This window comes from Struthio camelus, chromosome 2 (genome assembly GCF_040807025.1).
Source record: "Struthio camelus isolate bStrCam1 chromosome 2, bStrCam1.hap1, whole genome shotgun sequence".
Classification (NCBI taxonomy): Eukaryota; Metazoa; Chordata; class Aves; order Struthioniformes; family Struthionidae; genus Struthio; species Struthio camelus.
The window spans coordinates 91,956,399-91,976,583 of record NC_090943.1 but is presented as its reverse complement, the minus strand read 5'-3'; the positions used below and the strand labels follow the sequence as shown (position 1 = coordinate 91,976,583).

Sequence of the window (20,185 nt, the reverse complement as noted above, 5' to 3'; positions counted from 1 at the left end):
CAGGACTGTACAGAAAGTAGCTACTTCCGTAGCACCACTGGTGTGTTTATCCAGCACTGGGCACTGGCAATAAATTGCCCTACCTGTGGACTCTCATTATGTATAGCAGTTGGATTTGATGGATGTGACTATCTTATGGCTGCTTCAATAAAGTGCCTGCAGCATGGAGTTTCCCAAATGTAGTCCTCCCACATGCAACAGTACACATAGGATGGGGTAAGGTTGGCTTCATGGCCTTGCGCAGACTCTCTGCACTGAGGGTGAATTTTAATAATGTTCCTGGAGCCAGGAAACTCTCTCACTGGGAGTTTCCACGAGAAGGCTCAGATTCACTGGGGTGCTTGGATGTGGCTCATCCTTGCAGCATGTGAGTAGGGTGTGCTTATGCTGCCGGGAAGGGGCAGCCCCCAGACTATGTTCCAAACCTGACTTGCCCTCACTCTGAGCTGGCAAGAGCAACCCGGCAGCGGAAGCTCTATACAGCGCACGGGGACCATTTAAACATAAGAAAAAGCCTTTGTACTGTGAGGGTAGTGAAGCACTGGAACAGATTGCCCGGAGGGTTGTGGAGCCTCCATCCTTGGAGATATTCAAAATCCAACTGGACTTGGCCCTGAGCAACATGCACTAGCTGACCCTGCTTGAGCAGGGCGGGGTTGGACTAGGTGACCTCCAGAGATCCCGTTCAAACCCAAATATACTGCGATTCTGTGACTGGGGGGTGCAGCTCCCCTGGTGCGTCAGGGAGGCACGTTGGCCCACATGTCCACACAGGCTGCCAGGAAGTGGGACCCAGGGTTGGTGTGACAGAATTTGTGGCTACTCCGAGGTGGCTCACTCGAAACAGTTGGGGCAGGGCCATTGCTTTCAAGGAGACAACTGAGATATTAGCACTTCCAAGTGCTCCCCTTGATTGGGAGCCTAAGGGGACTATTTGTGCTGCCTATCTTTTGGCACTAACATTCAGTTCAGGAAGCTTTTTTCCCTATCTTGTCAGTGGAAAGAGATTAGCCCAGGCAGAAGATGACTCAGAGTATCTAAGATGGACTCCTGCTCTGAATCACCTCCCGGGATATCCCTCCCATGATTACAAAGGCAGCTGGGGGATACTGAAGGAGTAATTTCCCTGACTAAATTTTGTACCTAAAGCTGTCAATGCACCTTTGTTTTAAGGACAGAGATAACAGATCAGCATTTACAAGCTCCAGTACAGATTATTGGTCAAATTTCTGAACTCCCAAAAGCGGGTTGAATGAGACAGAGGTGAACACAGAATATGTCTTTGTTACCTTTCTATGATAAGCAGATTAACCATTTTCTCCAGGCCGAAGCCTTTAATGTTAGTAGAGTGGAGAAGGCTCTCCTGTTAGTCGGTGAGAAGTTTTTTGCTTTTTTTTTTTTTTTTGCTTTATTTTTGCGGAGGAGAAGGGGCTTGTAAGGAATTCTTTAAAATGAGTTACATTTGGCCTTTCTACATGCTCATTTTCAGGTTAGCAGTCTGTAAAAACAGTCACTCTGACGAATATTTTAAAGCATGCAATAAAAAAACATTTTATGTAAGAGAACAAGGGAATGTGTAGACTTTGATGAGCCAAAATGTTCATCACAATTTTATCACAGGTTATCAATATGAGGAGTGACAATTATGTGTAACCAGTGGGGCCTGAACCTGCTTTCACGGATAAAAGCCTTTTTAGTCAGCATGGGCTGTATTTTTGTCTCACGTTTTTAGACAGTGGTCCTCAGTGAAGCTTTCATGCAAGGCATGAGGTTTGACAGGCCTCAGTCAAGTGATGGTTCACTCAGTTCAGTGATGGTTTTATGGCGAACGTAATTTTTTTTTCCATTGGTCTCAGAGTATGACCATAAAACCCTTAATTTTTCCATTAAAAGATGTTGCTGTTTGAGCAGTGGGTATTACCAAGTTTGGTTACTTAATTGCTAACTAAGGCAGAGGCACTCCCTAGCTGTCAGCCAGAATGGAAAATAGCTGCATTCTCTCTGGCTTTTTCTTGGGGAGGGGGTTCAAATGGGCTTCTTTCCTCTGCCTTGTTGGTGATTTAAAAGAAAAACAACAACAACAAAAAAAAGTAGGGACACTATTAACCTTGATTTCTCCTTCTCTATCAGATTGGCCAGTGGGTTTAAAAGCTGCTGGAGGAAAACAGGAAGATATACAGACAGTGTGATGATATGAACTTTGTTTCTCTAGGAAACTAGGGTAATAAACCCAAAAGTTCCTAGGCCTCTTAGTAACAGACTACAGCTTGGGAATATGAATCCCATATGTACTAATTATTGTTAAAAAGCTTGTAAGCTCAATTTTATGATTATTTGGTAACTTGCTCCTGGAGCTGAAAGTTTGATGCTGAGGTCTTATGAGTAGTATATGACTTACTAGAGGTCCCTCAGATGACCATTGACAAAGAGATCAGCAGTTGCTTATCTTTGTAAGAAGGTCCCAGCACTTCTGGGGATGACTCCTGTCATTATTCCTCTGAGTGTTTTCTCAGGACCTCACCTTACCAGTATGAGCTGTGCTTGAGTGAATAAGGCCAAGTGCCATTTTCTAGAATTGATTTTTATACAAGATGTGTTTGTGAATATTGTTAGAAATATCTAAATGAAAAATAAAAGTGGTCCCCCAGCCCAACCAAAATGGCAAGAATATTAAACTAGAGCAGAACACAGCTATCATCATGTGGCATGATACAGAACCGTGTTCATTCTGTCCTTTCATGCCCACAGCAGTGGATGATCCTTTTTATGCAGTTTTTTTATTTGGTACGTACTGAAAAGGGTATTGCTAAAGAACTTGCCACCTTTTAAGAACCTGAATACTTGTGAACAAAGTTTTAGAAAAATAAATGATATGGTGGAATCTAAACCTGAAATCCATTTCCTTTGCTTTATTTTAAGCCTATTGCTGGGAACTTTTCAGGATTTCTTCCCTGGAGATTTAAAGACTCCTATCCTCATAACAGGCATAGCTTGGGGGGTGACAGCAGCAATGCAAGAATCCTCCTGGGAGTAATTATACTTCCTTTCTCCTTTCCTTTGTCTGTTGTATCTATCTGGCAGTGCTTCTGCGAGGAGTTAGGCATGTACACACCTTTAATCCCTGCCTATTTCCATTCAACAGAGGGAGTCATACGTGCAATCTAAGCATCATGCAGGCTAGCCACTCCAGCACCAGGACCCTCCCGCTTTCATGTGGGAGCAGAAACATTTGTTTCCTTGCTGGGTACTCAAGCCCGGTGGGGGTGTGTGCTGGGCTGTTTAAGCTCTCCTGCAATGATAAAACCACAGCAACAACAATAGTAATATAATTAACAAAGCCATGGTGCCAGTGATGCCTTGCAGGATCCTTCCCTGCTAGTGGTTTATCTTTCTCTACATCTCTATAACCCTGGCCACTTTGGCAGGCATCGTTTGCACCAGTGCTTAGTAGGAGAGAGATTTGTTTCCATTTCTGTAATTTCCATTTGTTCCATTTTTCCTCTGTTGTGTCCACGGAGATCTGGTATTGTAGTACTGTTTGTGGGCATTAGCTACCACTTGTTTTTTTAAAGAGGGCAGGGGGAACCGAGCGAAGGAAAGATACGGACTTGGTGGATGAGGGCATACGAAGTGTTGTGCCTCCCAAACTGGAAAGCCTTTTCAAAAACAGAACGTTACACAAATACTTGATGTGAATTCTGGGTAAAGACCTCCTCAAATTGTAAAACCAAAAACCGCCTGATACTCAAGGGCTTTTCCTGCACAAAGCCTGAGGAGCCTTGAAGGCCTGAGGTAGGAATCCTCGGGTCCTGCTGGGAGCAGGGTTGACTTGGAGAACGAAGGGATGGCAGGTGGCCATCCAGCTAAGGGACATCTCCAGAGAAACAAATCTCCACAGCGGCAACCTGAACAGAGGAGAAGCAGAAACACAGCTCCAGCAGCACAGGGAAAGGGGAACTTTCCCTGCTGCGGGAAGAAAAGACTGCTGTGCCCAGAGTTAGCCATATCGTTTTTGGTAAAAACTCGCCAGCAAGACTGCTTTTGGCCAAGGCCTTAGTTGTTTATTTGTGCTGTTAAAATGCAGGCTGGAGCACAGCTTCCCTCCTCCTTTGTACTGTTCGCACTCAGATACGTGCTTGGAGGGTGGGGGGCTAAGCAGGGAAAGCCTGACCACTCTCAGTGCCGTGGTCCAGACCCGAGCCTCCTTCACCTGGCCTGGATGAGTGCGGGCAGCTGCGAACGCACACAGAAAGCGCACATGTCACAGGGCTTGGCGAGCTTCTGCAAGTCCACTTGTATATAAACTGCTTTTGTAAAAACTCCTTCTTGTGCTAACAGGCCCAAACCGAACCCTATTCCCAGTGATCAGCACCCTGCACCATGTGTCCGGCATCCAAGATGGTTTCGTGCAGCCAAGTGAAAGGACTTGCATGTTTGCTCTTAAGCAGATTAGGCAGCTGCATGGTGAGGGAGAAGGGGGGAGAATAGTGAAATCTTATGCACAGTCCTAGCTTCTCAGTGGAGAAATGAAAGTCAGCTGCATATGCTAAAATGATGTCTGTGGTATCATAACATATGTCAAAAGTCAAAGACTAATCTGTTGGAGGTAGACATGATGCAGTAAACAGACCCAAGCTGGTAGATGAATTCAGCCTGCTGTACTTCAGTTTTCTCTCAATTATTTGATTAAAAAGCTTCAAACCAAGAAACACTCTAGGACCTGAAAATCTGCTTTAAACATTCATTCTGAGAGTGGTAATTGAGTTTTAAATGATTATGGCAAAACCTTAAGCTGTACTAGTGAATGCACTGTAGACTCTGTCCAGTAAAAGTTATAAGCCTGGCTTGCTCGAGACCTTGCTCTGCTGTTAGTCCCTTGCAGAGGAGAAGGGTGAGAAGGAAGGGGAAGAAAGCAGGCAGACTTTTGTGCGAATGACTCATTTTGCGCATTATCAGGGTCGTACTCCTCCACAGCCAATGCCTTCAGTGTGGAGCTGTAGGAGCTGGGGACGAGACAAAACCCAACAGCCGCATAATCTGCAGATCTGCTTTCACAGAACTTCCTATGGTTTGCCCCAAAACAGCACTGGCTCTGGAGAAAAGAGCGTAGGCCCGTGGCAACAAGGGTCTTCACCGGGTGGGGGGGAGAGGCTTGTCTGCTGTTGCTAGCTCTTTTTGTTTTGCCTTTACTGGTCCCATGTGAGACACTGGGAGGTACACATGCATTTGTTTTCTACTGCTGATGTAAACAGGATTGTTTTCTCTGCAAGCAGTGTGGGAACGAGCCTGTGGTCCTGCGCTCTGTAGCAGGCATAGGCCTTGGTGCAAAGAATAAAATGGAGGCCTTGCTCAGGTCTGGGTCTGGTACGGTAAGAGCCTGCCACTGCCCTTATGTACCTATTACTTAGTTTAGTGTCCATCAGTAATACAGGTCTAAGCCTCAAGCTGAGACTGAAGCTCTTCAAGGCTCAGGGCAGTCGCTTGAGAGCGAGAATCTGCTCTGCAGGAGGTGTTTAACAGATGCACGTAGCCTGTGGATCCACTGTTGGAGGGAGCACGGGACACGCACCGTAAGCTACACCGATATTCAGGTGCAGTTATTATCCTTCACCGGGCAATAAAAGGCCAAACAAGCTGCCTCGTAAAGCCACAGAGCGTTTCCCGACCGCTCCAGGGCCCCCCCTCGCAAAGCCTTTCCTTCTCGCTGCCCTCCCTCGCACAGCTCCCGCCGGGCGCGGGGCAGAGGCGAGGCCGTGCCCCTGCACCCCCGGCCGCCGGCAGCCCCCGCGCTGCGCCCCCGCCGCCGCCGGCGGCACCCGCCGCTCTCCCGGGCGGCGGCGGCGGCTCCGCCCGCCCCGTCCGCGCCGGCGGCCGCCCCGCCTCGGCCCCGCGGCGCGCTGCCTCCGCGGCCAGGGGCGCATGCCGCTGCGGGGGCCGCGGCGGCGGCTAACGGCAGCCATGGTAGCGATAATACTAATAGCAGCCCTTGCTAATAATAAGAGCCAGATGTTTGCAAGGTCAGTGATCGGCGCTTTTCCGACGCAGCCCTCTGCCCCCAGCCTCGCCGAGGTGCCTTTGCACCGAGCCTCTAGCGGGGGCTCTTTTTTTCTTGCTTCCCCCCTCCTTATTATTTCTTTTTTTCCTTTAAATTATTTTCTAGCTTTGGCGTTTGCAGCTCCCCCCTCCTTCCCCCGCTCCGGCGGCCGCGCTCCCTCCGCGGGCCTTGGCGGCGGGGCGGGGCGGGGCGGGGGGCGGCGCGGCTGGTGCGCGGGAGCGTTTGGCGTGTGTGCGCGGAGGCAGGCGCTGGCGTGAGCCGCTGCTGGCCGCGGAGGGGAGCGCGGGGCGGGGGGGTGGTGGGAAAGCTGGTGCCTCTTTGTGCAGGGTTTCTGGCGGGGGCGGCTGCGGGTGGCCCCCGTTTCACACCTGCATGCTGGAGTGGGAGGGGGCCCGTGGGTTTCGTAATCGGCCGCCGTGTCTCCCTCGCCCGGGCTGCGCCTCGTTCACTGCAGGCAGAACAAAGCTCTCGGTCGCACTGGTGCTTCCTGGCTTGTCGCCTCCTGCCTGCAAACCGCTGAGCGTCCCCCGTCCTCCTCCTTCCCTCCCCCGTCCCCTCCCCGCCTTGGTATCATCATGCCGAAAGAGAGAAACGAGACGCGATGAGCGATTCAGGTAATCCGCCGAAATGTGCTCGATGGGGGTAACTCGCAGTTTGGTCTCTGGAGGATCGCAGTGCTCGAAGATTACTTTGAAATCAGGCTGGGTTATGTCTGCAGCCGCATCAGCGTTGTTTTAAGTGGAGTATGCCTATCCGTGTAGCTCCTTAGCAAGTAAATCCAGGTAACTTGCAGACTTTTTTTTTTTTTTTTCCTTTCCCCTTCTTCCCCTTCCCTATGCTGGCAGTTAGAGGAGAAGACATCCGGTAACTCTGATAAGTATCATGCTGTGCTGGATATCTTGCTAGGTTTTTAGAAAATGTTTTGTTTTTTAAATAGGCAAGAGGAGAGGAATAAACTCCTCTAACGCAGGTATATTCCAGCTCCGCAGAGTGACAGAATCGTGAGTTTGTTGTAGCTTGAGACGCTGCCTGCTGGCTAGGGTCGCACTGCAAAAATCTGAGATCTACAAACCATCTATCACCGAAGTGCTTTGTTTCGGCATGCCGTCTGGTGGAGTGACTTTGGAAGCAATTCCGTGTTTGCCTCTCTTAAAACGTGGATGTGATTCAGATGTGTGCACGAAGTTGTTAGTTGGGGAGGCATTAAGGGTGTGTGTATGTGTAATATTTGTATGAAAGGAAAAGAACAAAGAAAACAGGCTTTTGATAACGTCCCATTAATTCAACTATAAACATTGTAATTCCTCAGCTCTTGTTTACTCAGTAAAACTCTTTTTTCCTCCTTCTCACAGATCTGGTCCATGACTTATTTCTTTTTTTATACTCCCTTTTCTAGATCTCTTCTTCTGATCCAGATTTGCTCAGGTTTTGGTTCTGAGTGAGGCTGCTGACAAATATTCGTAACCTTGTAACTTCTGATGCATAGGAAAGTCTTCTTTTTAGCTTTCCTGTATCAAGGCTGAGGTCACAGGCCGTTTAGAAATGCCCATTGAGTCTGAACTAATGCAGAACTTATGGGATGATAATAATAGTAATTTAGAAAAAAAAAACCTTCTGAAAATGCTATTCTTGGCCATGTAACAGCCTGTTATTGGATCTGAGCTTCTTGTTGATTGAATGAAAGGTGAAATGTAAAAGGAACCAGGGCTGAGGACTACGGAGTTGGAACAATGTGGTGCTGTTGCTGTCTGTGGCACTGGCGTATCATCAGCGCAGGCATCTGTGGAAAATTCCCTCCGTGCACACGGTTTTGTTGGCAATACAGTTAAAAAGCCCAAATTGCTAGTTCAAACCTGTAATGTCTGTCTGTCAGAGGTTTTGGACAGCTTGCCAGGTATGAAAAGACAAAGGAAAAAGATGTTTGTTTTCAGCTTCTAGTCTGGGGGGAAAAGTTGGTTGGGCCACACCTGATCAAAGTTTTGTATGCATGTTATGAAGTCTCCTTGGAAGCCCTGGCCAGTGCTATGGAATATCCAGGAAAAAAAAGGCCAGTAGGACAGTAAGTCTTCAGCTTTACTGTAGTGTGTTTAAATTATACGTGTGAGTGCAATAACTCAGAAGGAGCCTCTCATCCTAAGAGTTGCTGTGGCTTAGCAAGAGTGCGCAGGGGCTGGCAGGTAAAGCCCTCTGGGTGCTGGTCTTGATCCTGCAACTGACTCACTTGGCCATCTGGCTCTGCCAAAATCCCTGCGTGGTTTTTTTCCTCCGTACCTATTTCTATTTCCAGTTCTGGGTTCTTACCTTGACCCTCTGATGAAGTGGAACAAGAGCTCCATCAGCCGCAATCTGACGGAGGCTTCAGCACAGTTTTAACTTTAATCTCACGTGTTGTCCCAGTGAAATTGGAGGGATACGCACAAGCAAGCACTCATGCAAGGGCTTTAAGGTCAAGGCTTCTTATTGTAAGCTTTCTACAGTGTGAACTGCACTTCTTTTTTACTTGTATAGTGCTTAGACCCAATGTCATATTGTGTTTGGGTTCAGTGTGAAAGAACTGACCTTACATGGGACCAATACTTACAGAAGTATGAGCAGAGGTGCTTCTCTGCTGGAGTTTTCTGGAGAATTAGTTTGCACTTGGGATCTGAAGTCTTGCTGGAAGCTGGTGATATTTAGACTCCTAAATGCTCCAGTTATCTTTTCAAGTGGAGTTTAGTTTCTAAGTCACTGAAATACTTTTCAGAATATGACCCCAGTCAGTTGGTGCCTGGGGGATATGGGTCTAAAGTGATCCACATGGCCTACAGGATGCCGGGATCAGTTGGTGTGACTCTGTCAAAGGCCTGGGTGCTCCTGGGTGATTTGTGTTTCTGACCACATGGCCATTACGGTCTAAGATTGGGATGTAATTTTAGGGCATAACCACCATTTTCAAAGGTTAATATATTGCCTTGGGATCTAGTGTCAGGGAGCTAACCTTTTAAAATGGTGGTTTTATATTGCCTTCTGTGTATCTGTATTTATTTGTCAGCAAGCTCTGCAGCTCTTCCATGCATCAAGTAGCAGTTATTCAGGCAAGTAGTTCCACCGGCTTAAGTGCGGGTATTCAGCTGAGTAAATGGTGTGCAATGTGAGTAAAAGGTGCTAGCTTTTGGGCATGAGTGCTCTCTTTTTGTGGAGAATGTAGAGAATGAATCCCAAAATGCTGGGATCCCTGCATACCTTAAATTCTGTCTTGTTCCTATGCTTTGCCTCTAGCTACTGGGTGGGCTGGAAGTGAGATCCGAGCCTTGTCTTTGCCTCCCTTTTACAGTATGTAGGTCTTCTAGAGAAATTCCACAGCTGTTTTTGAGTCTGTCCAGAGTGGCCTGCTTGCTTTGCTGATGCTATTTTCTACGCATACAGCTTTGCTGCTGCTGTGCAGGGAGGGAGCAGAGAAGCCCTTGGAAGTAATGCAGCTCTGCAGCACAGTCTGTCAGGATGAACAGTGTTAGAGGAAACCCTTCCAGCTCTCATCTGTGCCGGTTAATTGTGCAAAATTTCCCCAAGTCCTGAGCAGGCAAGGGCTTTGCCCCCCTTCTTTCAGCGTTCGCTATTCTCCCTGCAGCGCAGTTGACCCCTGTTTCAAAGGCACCTGCTCGCTGCACGTCACTGAAAGCCAGTGATAGCAGCCATCCTAAGGACTGAAAATCCCACCAAATGGCTTGGGATCGGGCCCATCTTAGGGGAGGTGGATGGAAATCGTGTCCTTTCCCTGTCCTGGTGAAGCGCCTCTTTGGGAATTAATTCTGTCATGTCTCCTCTGAGTCCCTGTCAGTGAAGCAAGGGTGATCAGGCCAGCTGGCACAGCATGGGGTGAGGCTCCATAAATCCTGACCAGGAAGCAGCAGAGGAGAGAAGAGCTGAAATCTCTGGGATGAGATCAGCTTCATGCCTCAAACTTCTGAGGAGCTGACAGTAATGAAAGTGATTGTGAAGGAGACAGGAGGCCTAGCTGCTTCAGCAGTTAAAGTTGAGTAATAGTCCCTCAGCCCTGGCAAGGCACTTCACCCCTTTCAGATGCAAAAGACTTTACCATCTCTCTCTCTTCCTGCTGCAAAAATTACCCCTTCCAAGTAACCTTACAATGTAAATGATTTTGTAATTTGCCCCTTACTGCTCCAGATGCATAAAATCTGGGAAGTTAGAGCTGACTGTAATATACGCTGTGCAGCTCAAACGCTTGATTAGGCAAGAGTGTGTTAAGGCCTTGTTTCCTGGGATGTAACAGAACATGGAACTGTCACTAATCAAATGGACCATAGTCTTCTTTTTTGTTTTATTTTTTTTAACCTAGTTTCCTGAGGAAATGAGTACTGTCTGTCTCTTGCCCTCTACGTTTGGCCAGTTTCAATCAGATTTGACAACCGGTGGCAGTCCTGGAGATCGTTAATTTCGCACGTGTTTGTCTTAAGATTAGTGGCTGAATAGATGGAAAATCTTAAAGTAGTGCTCCCCTTAAAGAAAAGGAGACAGGCTTTGGTCGCTGTTTGTTCTGCCTGGTAGCAGTTGACTGGCCAGTCATTGTATGGGTAGTGCTTGAACATCCAGCATGCCTGTAGCCCTGACCAAGTCACAAGGTGTGTGTGGTCTCTAGCATAGTGGTTGGTGTGAAAACAACTTTGCAGATGACCTGCATCTATAGCAGGCGAGGTCTATTTGTTATGCTTCTTATAGCACAGCTACTCTTATTTTCAAAGCTAAACAACCTGAGATTTAGGAAGGATGGCAGGCTGACATTCATAGCTTGGAGTCTGCTTTTCTTGACCTCCAGGACACCCTTGGCTCGAATGGAGGTGAGGATTGGAACAAAAAGGAATGTGCGGTGTGGATGGGACTTATGCAGAGGTGTATGTGTGCACAAACATACATGTGCAATAGCAGTGTGATTATCTGGGTGATCACAGACGTCTTCTCTGTTGAATTCAACAATAGCTTGAGTGTGCTGAAAAGACGAGATTCATTGCTGAACACTTCTCTCAAAATATAATCTGTGAGAGGATACAGTCTTAAATGCCAATGCAGCCCCCTCCCTGGGCTTATGGTAGGCCAGGTGTGATGCAGTGCTGTGAGATTTCAGCCACACATTTTTGCATGGCTAAGAGCCCCGGTGTAGATGTGGCTATTGTGGCATGGGTATCTTGGGTGACCTGTCTTGGGAATCCGGTGAAAACAATACTAAGAAAAACAGTCTTACCCTGATCCAGGTTGTGCTTGTCCGGGAAGGGTTTTCAGTATACCTATGCTGAGCACAGGGCAAATCTTTTAGACCTAGGCTAAGTAAGAAGTGAGGCATCCTTTCAGACAGAGGCACAAGAAACAGGGATGTCAAGGTGTTGTGGGAAAGACAAGTATTTTGTCAGCCAATGCATGTTATGCTACCCTCTGTGTTGTTGCTGATCTGGAGAGAATATCTGTCTACCTGTTGTCCTCGGGCACTGAGTGTGGCTTTTCAGAGCTCTTTGCAGTGTCAATCTCTAGTGCTAAAATAGTAAACATCCTAGAGGGCCAAGCTGAATCTCAAACACCCATGTGTCACTTGTCACTCCTCTTAAGACAGCTTATGATGCCGCTAAGAATGAATGCATCTGTCAAGGTGATATGAAGAGAGAAACTGTGTGGCTAGAGCATGTGGCACACCAAGCTGTGCGAACGAGGCAAAGAGGGTTGCTGTTCCCTCTTTATCTTTGGAAAATTTGCCCATTAGGGACTAGGTTAGAGACCTCTGGAAGTAAAAGCATGAACAAAAGAATGAGGTTCTTGGGCACGTTGTGCTGCCCTTTCTTTCTAGGTCTTGAGCATAGTCAGGGTAGCCTCTTTTAAAACTGACTGCTGGGATGCATATGTGAGTCATGACAGTTATTAGAGGAGAATTTTCCTTTCCTTGCTTTCCTTCCCAACTAGTGTACCAACTAGTACCACTGGTATCGCAGCATGGTAGACTACTGTGATAATTAGGGACGGCCTCTTGGGCTCAGACCAGACATCCCATGCAGGCCACTCCTGACAGTGCCGTCCACTGGAGCTTCAGAGAAAGGTGCAAGAAATGCTGAAAGAAGCAGTTTTGGAGTAACCTGCTTAGAGAGCACCGATTACTTACCCCTCCCTGAGAGAGGTGGCTCTGTTACTGGAGGCAGAAGGACTCCTTCTGAACTCCAGCTTTAACAGAAGAAACAAAACATTGCTGCAGTAATGTTCCCCCTTGTTCTTGCTAGCCATATATGGCTAACACGATACAGCTAACACTATGCATTTAGTGCTGGTAGTACCATATTGCTCTGTTTTGTTTTAAAACAAGTGGAGTGACTTGCATGCCAAAAGCCAAGGACTGCAATGGTGTCATCGAGACAGACTTTTCCACAACAGAGCTTTTATGAAATATGTGAACTAGAGAGAGATGGTGTGGTCGGAGTGCCTGGTACAGTCTGCAGGCTCTGACTGGCTGAACCTGAGGGACTTGATAGCTCTGGATTTTGCAGGCTGTGCTCCCTGATGATGGGGAAAGATGGAAGTGAAACTTGCTTTGTTAGGAACAAGAAAGTGTATAAAGAAGTGTAAAGCTCGTGACAGTTAACTGCCAGCACCTGTTAGCCAAGGTAAAAGTACTACTTCAAAAAAGAAAGGAGAAGGGTTACAAATGGGGAACATACAAAGACCAATAGGCTTTTTTTTTTTTTTTATTTTAAAGTGTAAAACCTATACAGTGAGTATGCCATCCGGCACAGTGCCTCTTGCCAGCTACTATCTGCAAGTAAAACAAGTTAGGCTGTTGCTGCTTTCTCTCATGAACTAGGGTGAGCTGGACTCGTCTGACTCGGAGAAACATGTTGGCAGTTTGCCCTGAAGTCCAAGGCGCATGGGGTAATTTACTTTAAGAACCCCAATGTAACAGTTATCATTCAGAATGAATGCATATGACCATAACATTTGCTTGCAGTTGTATTTGCTGTGACACATTCTTAGAAGTTGCTTGTTGGCTGCATTCACACAGCTTGGAGGTGATGGGCTTCATCCCTGACCTGCAGTTAACAGCAATAATTATACTTAAACAAGTTTTAATGTGGGAGGTAGGAGGGATTCAGCGGCTTGGACTGGCAGTTGGGTTATCTGAGATCCAGGCCTTGGGAGCTTTCATTCTGACCTTGGGCAAAGCTCATCAGTTAGCTGCATTGTGCCTCTGCTTTTAAAATCTGAGCTGTTACAACTCATTTCAGAGTAATTCCAATTGATATTGGTCTTGATTTCCTCATCTGAAACAACCTCAAAATTTCCAGAATGTTTGTGCATGAAGCTGAAGCTCAAATATAAAATCTCCCTCTCTCCTCCCTGCTCCTTACCTCTGATAAAGGTGGAAGAAAAAGCGAATCATTCATAGCCATCTGCTGGAGGCATCAATCACACTGAGAGCAGAGTCTGCCGTTGTTCCACACGTTATTAATGATGAAAAGATAAAAACATATGAGCTCATAATTATGCTGCATTTAAATTGCTTACAAAATAATGACATTAGGAGAACAATGAGGTTACAAAATCAAGCGGACAAAAGCAAGGAAGTGCCAGAACTAACGTTGCATAGCTCCCCTTTGCATCTGCATTATGATACAATCTTTAATTCTGTAATTGCATCATTTTTTTCCCCCTTTCACAGAGTCTCTCTTTCAGTGGAAGGGTAATTACTGCATAATTCATTTTTTTCTTCCCCATTTATTTTCTATGTGTGCATCCACATCTATTTATTTTATACCCTGCCCAAACCTTGAACTAAATGGTCGTGTTAGTTCCTTCTCGGGGGCTTCGCATATGGGGAAGTTCTTGTTCTTGCAACATTGCAGATGCAGTACTGTATTCATTTTCATAGCTGAGGAATGGAGGCAAAGAGCAAATACAGCTCACACTATAGAAATGCCTTCAATTTTGGCTTCCTAAAAGAGATACTGAGGGATGATTTTATTTTTCACTCGTCCCAGAATACCCAGCATGATATAGCAGTTCATATTGGAAGCGCAGGGACGATTGACCTGAGCTGTAAGTCTTGGCACTGCTGCAGGTTAGCCCTGGATGTCCTGGATTTTCAGAGAATGGGGACTGCACCATTAGGGGTCACCTGAGGAAAAACTGATTTCAATGATTGCTGAACACTGAAGAGAGAGAGAGGGAACTCCATTCTGGGGGTGTTATGTCCAACTTCCTTAAGGGATGTGATTGTCTTTTTTAGTTTCTGCATTGCCTCATTCACTGTTCATCTTTCTGATCTCTGCTGAGTGAGGCGGCAGGGTCTGAGACAACCTGTCTCATTCCCAAAGCAATTGATTTCCATGGCACAAATGATTTGTGATCGTTGAGTTAGAGACGGAATAAGTGCAGATGCATAGGGCAGCCGGATAAATGTTGTTCAGGCACTCTCTGTTATGATACCTCTTTAATTTTGAGTACTCCCGTTTGCAGTCTTTGTATTAGAAATTAAACATAGCAGGGTTTTTTAATGTAAATTTTCTAACTAACAAACTGGAAGAGGGGAAGATAAATACAAATCAGTCCTGTCACGTGGAACTCTAGTGACTTGGATCATCCCTGGCTTTAGACCTTTGAGCTGCAGCATGAATTTCTACCCCAAGAGCTAACAGCCTGGCTAGTAGCAGTAGTAAGCTGTGGTTGCCAGAGTAGTTTCCAGAGCAGGGTGACAGGCTCAGGAGGTTCTCATCAGCTTTGGTAGGGAGTTTCACAGCCCAGAGCCAGTGTGTTAGGAGACACGCACAGGGGAATCTCAGGTCCCCATCCAGGGTGGGAGGGCAGTGCTCTCTGCGGGGGGGTCCTGAGACCTTTGCGACTCGCAGGTATCGGTGCTGCTCTTCTCGTCATTGCAGCTGAGTTTCTCATCCCCTTAAGCTCACCCTGTGCAGTTCTGAATCCATTCCCTATGTTCCTGCACTCCTCTAACAATACCACCTGCTTCTTCCCTGGCTTTCTGGTACTGTTGCTCTACCCCATGCCTCTCTGTTGGTACTGCCAGCACTACCTATACATTTTCAGAGGTCCCAGATCTAGATATCCCATTAGTGTTGTGTGGAATCTTGCTTCAAATTTAGATCTGAAAGTTTTGCTTGTTCAAACTGAGGATAAAAGCTAGCCCAATGCCTTTGAATTTAAGCATCTTTGAGGGTCACCTTCCTTGATTTCAGTCAAGAGCCTTTATTGTGTGCCTCCTCTGAGATCAGGCAACAGGTAGATGGCTGCTTTAGGCCAACTCTATAAAAATGGTTTACACCTAAAGAATATGCTGTGTTCTGCTCCATTTCTCAATATTTCTTTTTGTGCACTCTTGCTTGATCCTACTTATCGTGTTCTACAATTAAACCTAGGTGGACATGCCATTTTAGGGGGCTGAATGTGAGATTTAAATTACCTAAGCATGTAGAAAAGTGAGGCAGACTGGCCACTCATGTTCTCTTGTGTTTTGAGGGTGAATTAAAACATAGTGCTACCAAGGGTATGCAGGTTCTGGAGACTGGGCTTCCCACTGAAATGCAAATTGGTCCAATTCTTCTGCTTCCTGGAGAAACAATACGTGTGGTTCTAAGCAAGCATTCAGATGCTCTCTGCCTATATTTCAATTTTTTGACCAATTTATGGCAAGTTTCTTTGTAAAACCCTGTTTGCCCGGAGGATCGGAGGGGAAGAAAAGTTAGTACTACCCCCATACTGCAGTACGAGGGAAAAAGGCAGAAATTTCTGACTATGCTCAAATAACCATAACGTGCTCAGTGTTGTCTTTCCCAACTCAATAACAGTTAGCTTTCTTTAAATGCTTTGTACTTTTTTTGTTTCATTAAAATACATAAGGAAAAGTGGATGATACAAGCTAGAGAAAAAATAGTTGCCAACAAAACCTGATCTTGGAACAGACCAGACTGACCTGCAGCAAAACAATCAGGGTGAAAATGATTTTAAGCTCAGAGTTCTTGGGAATGTGTGGTATAAATTAGGACCTTGATGGATATAAGTCATGTCAAATTAGAATCGTAAAATCATGACAGAACAGAGTGTCTTAATGTTTTGAATGACTCAACAAATTGTACACCTTTCTAAAATAAATAATAAGCAGATACTAAAAACTTGCATCAAACAATTCTTACTACGTTACCACAGTGTATGAATAAGTCCAGGGGCTAGTGCTTCACTGCTGAACTCCATGATTTAAAAAGGAGAGAATTATAAAGAGGAACATGGGACTGATTTTCAGCTCTGGCCTGTAGGTGCTTGGGGGGCCAAGCCCATTGTCTAATGGGTCTGTGAAGCATAATTGGAAAAAATGAATTGTATCAATATTGAGAGATACACATTTGGGGGGGGGGTGAAGGCTTAAAAAAAAAAAAGGTTCTGTGAATCGAAAAAAGATTGCATATTGCAGACCTAGTCACCTCTAGCTGGGAAGCCAGCAGTAAGTCTGTGGACCTAGGATTTGGACTGAGTTTGGATAGGGGTGTGTTTTGGCTTCAGTTAATCTTGGATACAAACTTTTTCTGTATAGTCTGTGTGCGTGTTTTTCTTTTGAGGTAAACTTATTTTGGCAGATCTTCAGGCACTGTAAGCTGTCATAGCGCCCCAGGGACAGAATCTGCTCTTTGGTAGGGTGGCCCCAGTGCTGCCCCCAGCGCTGCACTGGCATCTCTCCATCTTCACTTCTGCCCCCCACCCCCCCTTTCTTCCTCTCAGCATCTGTGGGTGGATGCTGAAAGGCAGGGACAGGACTTGGAAAAAGCTGGCTCAGCAGAAGAGGTGGAGAGCCAGCTGATGCCAGTATTAATATTCTTTCAAAATTGATGGATGAGATGATTATAAAATTGCAGAGGGAAGTGAAACTTAACAGAATCCATGTTTTAATTGCATTCGTGATTTTTTTTTTTTTCCAGCACCCAGCTTCTAAGGTGCAGGATGGATTGAGCATTTTTTTGTAGGGATGTTGACGTAGACTGTACAATGTATTGTTTTTAAAAAAAAAAAAAAAAAAAAACCTCAGGCCGGCCTATTTTCTACACTCAGCTCTCAGCCTTATTCAGTTGCGTTGTGTGGTAGCATGCTGTGTGTAGACAGTAAATCAGGTCTAAAATACTATCCTAATGCAGCTAGAGGAAAGAGAAATATATCACAAGCAGCTCCAGCTTTACCCGTGGTGTTAAAATGCCTGAGCCTGCAAGGTCTACCTAGTTTTGGACTTTGAATTTCCACTGTATGCCCTTCATCTCTGCTGAGAGGACTGAGGATGTTGGAGCTATTATTCTTCCAGTGACTGATAGCTTGAGTTCCTGCATCCTCCCCTCTGCATGCCAGCCATCTAGCACTCGCACCGGCTTGCCTCTAACCTAAAGAAGATCCTTATTCAGCTGACAAAGCCCCTGGCTCAGTCTGTGAGTAGCACTTCTGAACTGATGGCCTGCCTTGCAATGGAAGCTTTTTTGCACTCCAGTTTATACCTTTCCTTCTTTTTTGCTTGTTACTACTCTTACCGCTGTGAGGAAGAATCCCTTCCTGACCCCAGGGAGTGTCTGTGCTGAATGTCAGGCACAGGTATGCATCACTCCTGAGCGGGGGTGGAGGCAGCACATCCTCCTGCGTCTCTTCCCTGCATGTCAAGGTCCTGTTAAGTATGCGGTGAAGTGTACTTTTAGGCTTTTTATGAGACAGCAGTTTTTTTTTTTTTTTAAATAGCTTTCCCAAATAGTATTCAATAATTTTGGTAGGCTGGCTAGCAGGATAAAGGTGTCGTTGTGCCTTACTTTGGGAGTCCTAATAGCCCCTGTGCCAATGTTCTTCTCTAAGGGGAAGAAGTGTATTTAGGTGGTCTAAACAGAAAATGGGAAGGCTGTGATACCAGGAAAATAATGATCATCATTACAAATGTTGCTAAACTGCAAGCAGAAAAAAACTAACTTCTGATGCATTTCATTTTGAAAATATGGTCCAAATATTTGTGTCCTGCGTGAAGTTTTCTAATGGACAGGAGTTTTGCTGGAGTATACTTCCTTTATAACTAGACCAAAGCCTTCTCCATTCAATTTTGATTTTCTCCAAGCTTTAACAGAAACAAATGTTTTCTTAGTAGTAATTTTTCCTAGCCCTTTTTACCTCTTGGACTCAAAACTTTCCTGTGTGATCCCTCAGCCACTAACTGCACTTATTTTTAAAAAGCACATATTTAAGTGTTTTGGTTGAGAGGAGGAACCATCTTTTTTTTTTTTTTTTCTCTTGCCTCTTTCTACTTTCTCTCCAGTCAAAAGTTGAGAAGGAGACATTTTTCAAGATGTTCCTGTTTAGGAGTGGTCTCTTAGTTAAAGTCCCAGTCTTACAAAGTGCTGACATCTTCAGCGATGTGCCTTTTGCTCCCATCAGCTGCAGGTGGAGTTGAATAGGAGGTATGCTCAGGTGCGTGGAGGACTGTGCTTTGTTTTTGAAAGTGAGTAATTTTGGGTGAAGACAGCCTTCTCTAAGTGTGTTAGAGTGCCCATTTCCAAGCTTAGTGCCTTCTACCTCTCTCAAGTTTTCTGGAAGGACTTCTGGGGTCTGACCAAAATGTAACAAGCTCACCCTTTTCCCCCTGCTTATCTCCCTGGGACAGCTGCTTGTAATCCAAGTGGTGAGAATAGAGTGTCTCCCTATATAACTTTAGTTTCTCTTTCTACGTTTCCTGTTCTAATGTCGGTTATTTTAATGTCTTCAAGCTAAAGTTAGGGGAATTAATGCACCCCAGAAATCGACTACTTTGAGAGGAAGAGTTTCTTATATTCTAAAGGTGGTGTATTCATGTTTAATAAAAATGGTTGTGTGGTGTGACTGTGATCGGAGTCACAGAAGCTTCTAGCTAAGTAAGTCCTGAAGGTGAGTGGCAGATTGCGATGGCCTTCTGACATCCTAAATGATGAAAATCTTTGTGTTGTTTACTCTGAAAATATTCTCTGTGTCTCTCCAGAAGTGTACTGTTTACACACACACGCAAATGTTAAGATTTTGCAGCGTGCTTGCGGTTGCTGTACTTTGGGTACAGCTGGTAATGCTGATAGGAGGATTTCTATTGTACAAACACTTGCTGCTTAGAAAGTAAAAATTTGCTGATAGTGGCATTCAAAGTCCAACAATTATCCCATCAACTAAGAAAGGAAGTGCTTGCAGTTGATCTGTGCTAGGAAATGTGTATGTATATGGCAGCCATTCCTGCTTACAGCAGGATAAGGGATGGTGGAGTGTTCGTGTTGTTACTTGGAATATTTAAATTCTTCAACCTTACTTTCCTAATAATACTGTCTAAATATAATGATTTAAAAATGAATCTAATTATGCTATTTTATAGACACTTGGAAGCTTGTTTTTTTCATTCCAGCACAGTAGATCTGTTAACATCAGTGGCTGCAGCTACAAATTGCTTGTCCTGTTGTAGCTTTTGTCTTGGCTTTTGTGGGATCAAGGACTGCTCAGTATTGCATCCTGATTCTCACATAACTTTCCTTTTGTTTGCTACTCTGGTCTGTCTACCAGTTTCCCCATAACTTTTTTGAGAACTGGCAATATGGACCTGATGTCAATGGTAAGGCGCTAAGGTAGATATAAATGATAAGTCTGGATATGTCTTTTTTTTTTGTTTGTTTGTTTTTTTAACCTTGGAAGATCCAGACTTCACTAACATAGCAATAATAATGCTTCACAAAACACAATGCTGTTTTCATCGTTTGATCTCAAAGTGCTCTAAGAGAAGGTCAGATCATGATACCTGTCTGTAAAATGGGAAGTCCAGAGAGTGGAAATCACAGAAGAGCTCACATACGAGCTGTATCGGGGAGCAGCAGGAGCAGGGCTGCTCCACAAGGGATGGCGAGCCAGGAGCCAAGGGTGACCCCAGCATGGGCAGTGCCCTCACTGCTGGGCACTGTTGAATAGGGTCTAACCATGGCGTGCAGAGCCAGGGGCAGGTAATGGGGATCCTTGAGGTCCATCCAGAGGGCCTAGCCAGGAGCGGTGGGAGATGGGGCCAGAGCCTGGGCTGGAGACATGGCTATAACCCGGGCTGTGTCCGTCTGGGAGACAGGGCTGGAGGCATTGGTG

At 45.6% G+C, this 20,185-nt stretch overlaps 1 protein-coding gene across 13 annotated transcripts in view; it reads left to right on the top strand.

The window, feature by feature from the left end:
• The window catches only part of RNF152 (ring finger protein 152), a 73,565-nt gene that overhangs the window by 19,975 nt on the left and 33,405 nt on the right, over positions 1-20,185 (top strand). For 2 of the 13 annotated variants that reach the window (XR_011138996.1, XM_009689931.2), the window contains exon 1: positions 6,242-6,669. The exons of 2 other annotated variants lie outside the window; for them this stretch is intronic. The gene's annotated coding sequence lies outside the window, so the exon portion shown is untranslated. Of the gene's footprint in view, positions 1-5,857; positions 6,018-6,241; positions 6,838-20,185 lie in introns of those variants that run through there. 9 more of the 13 variants (XM_068931564.1, XM_068931563.1, XM_068931561.1 and 6 more) reach the window with 9 other exon arrangements.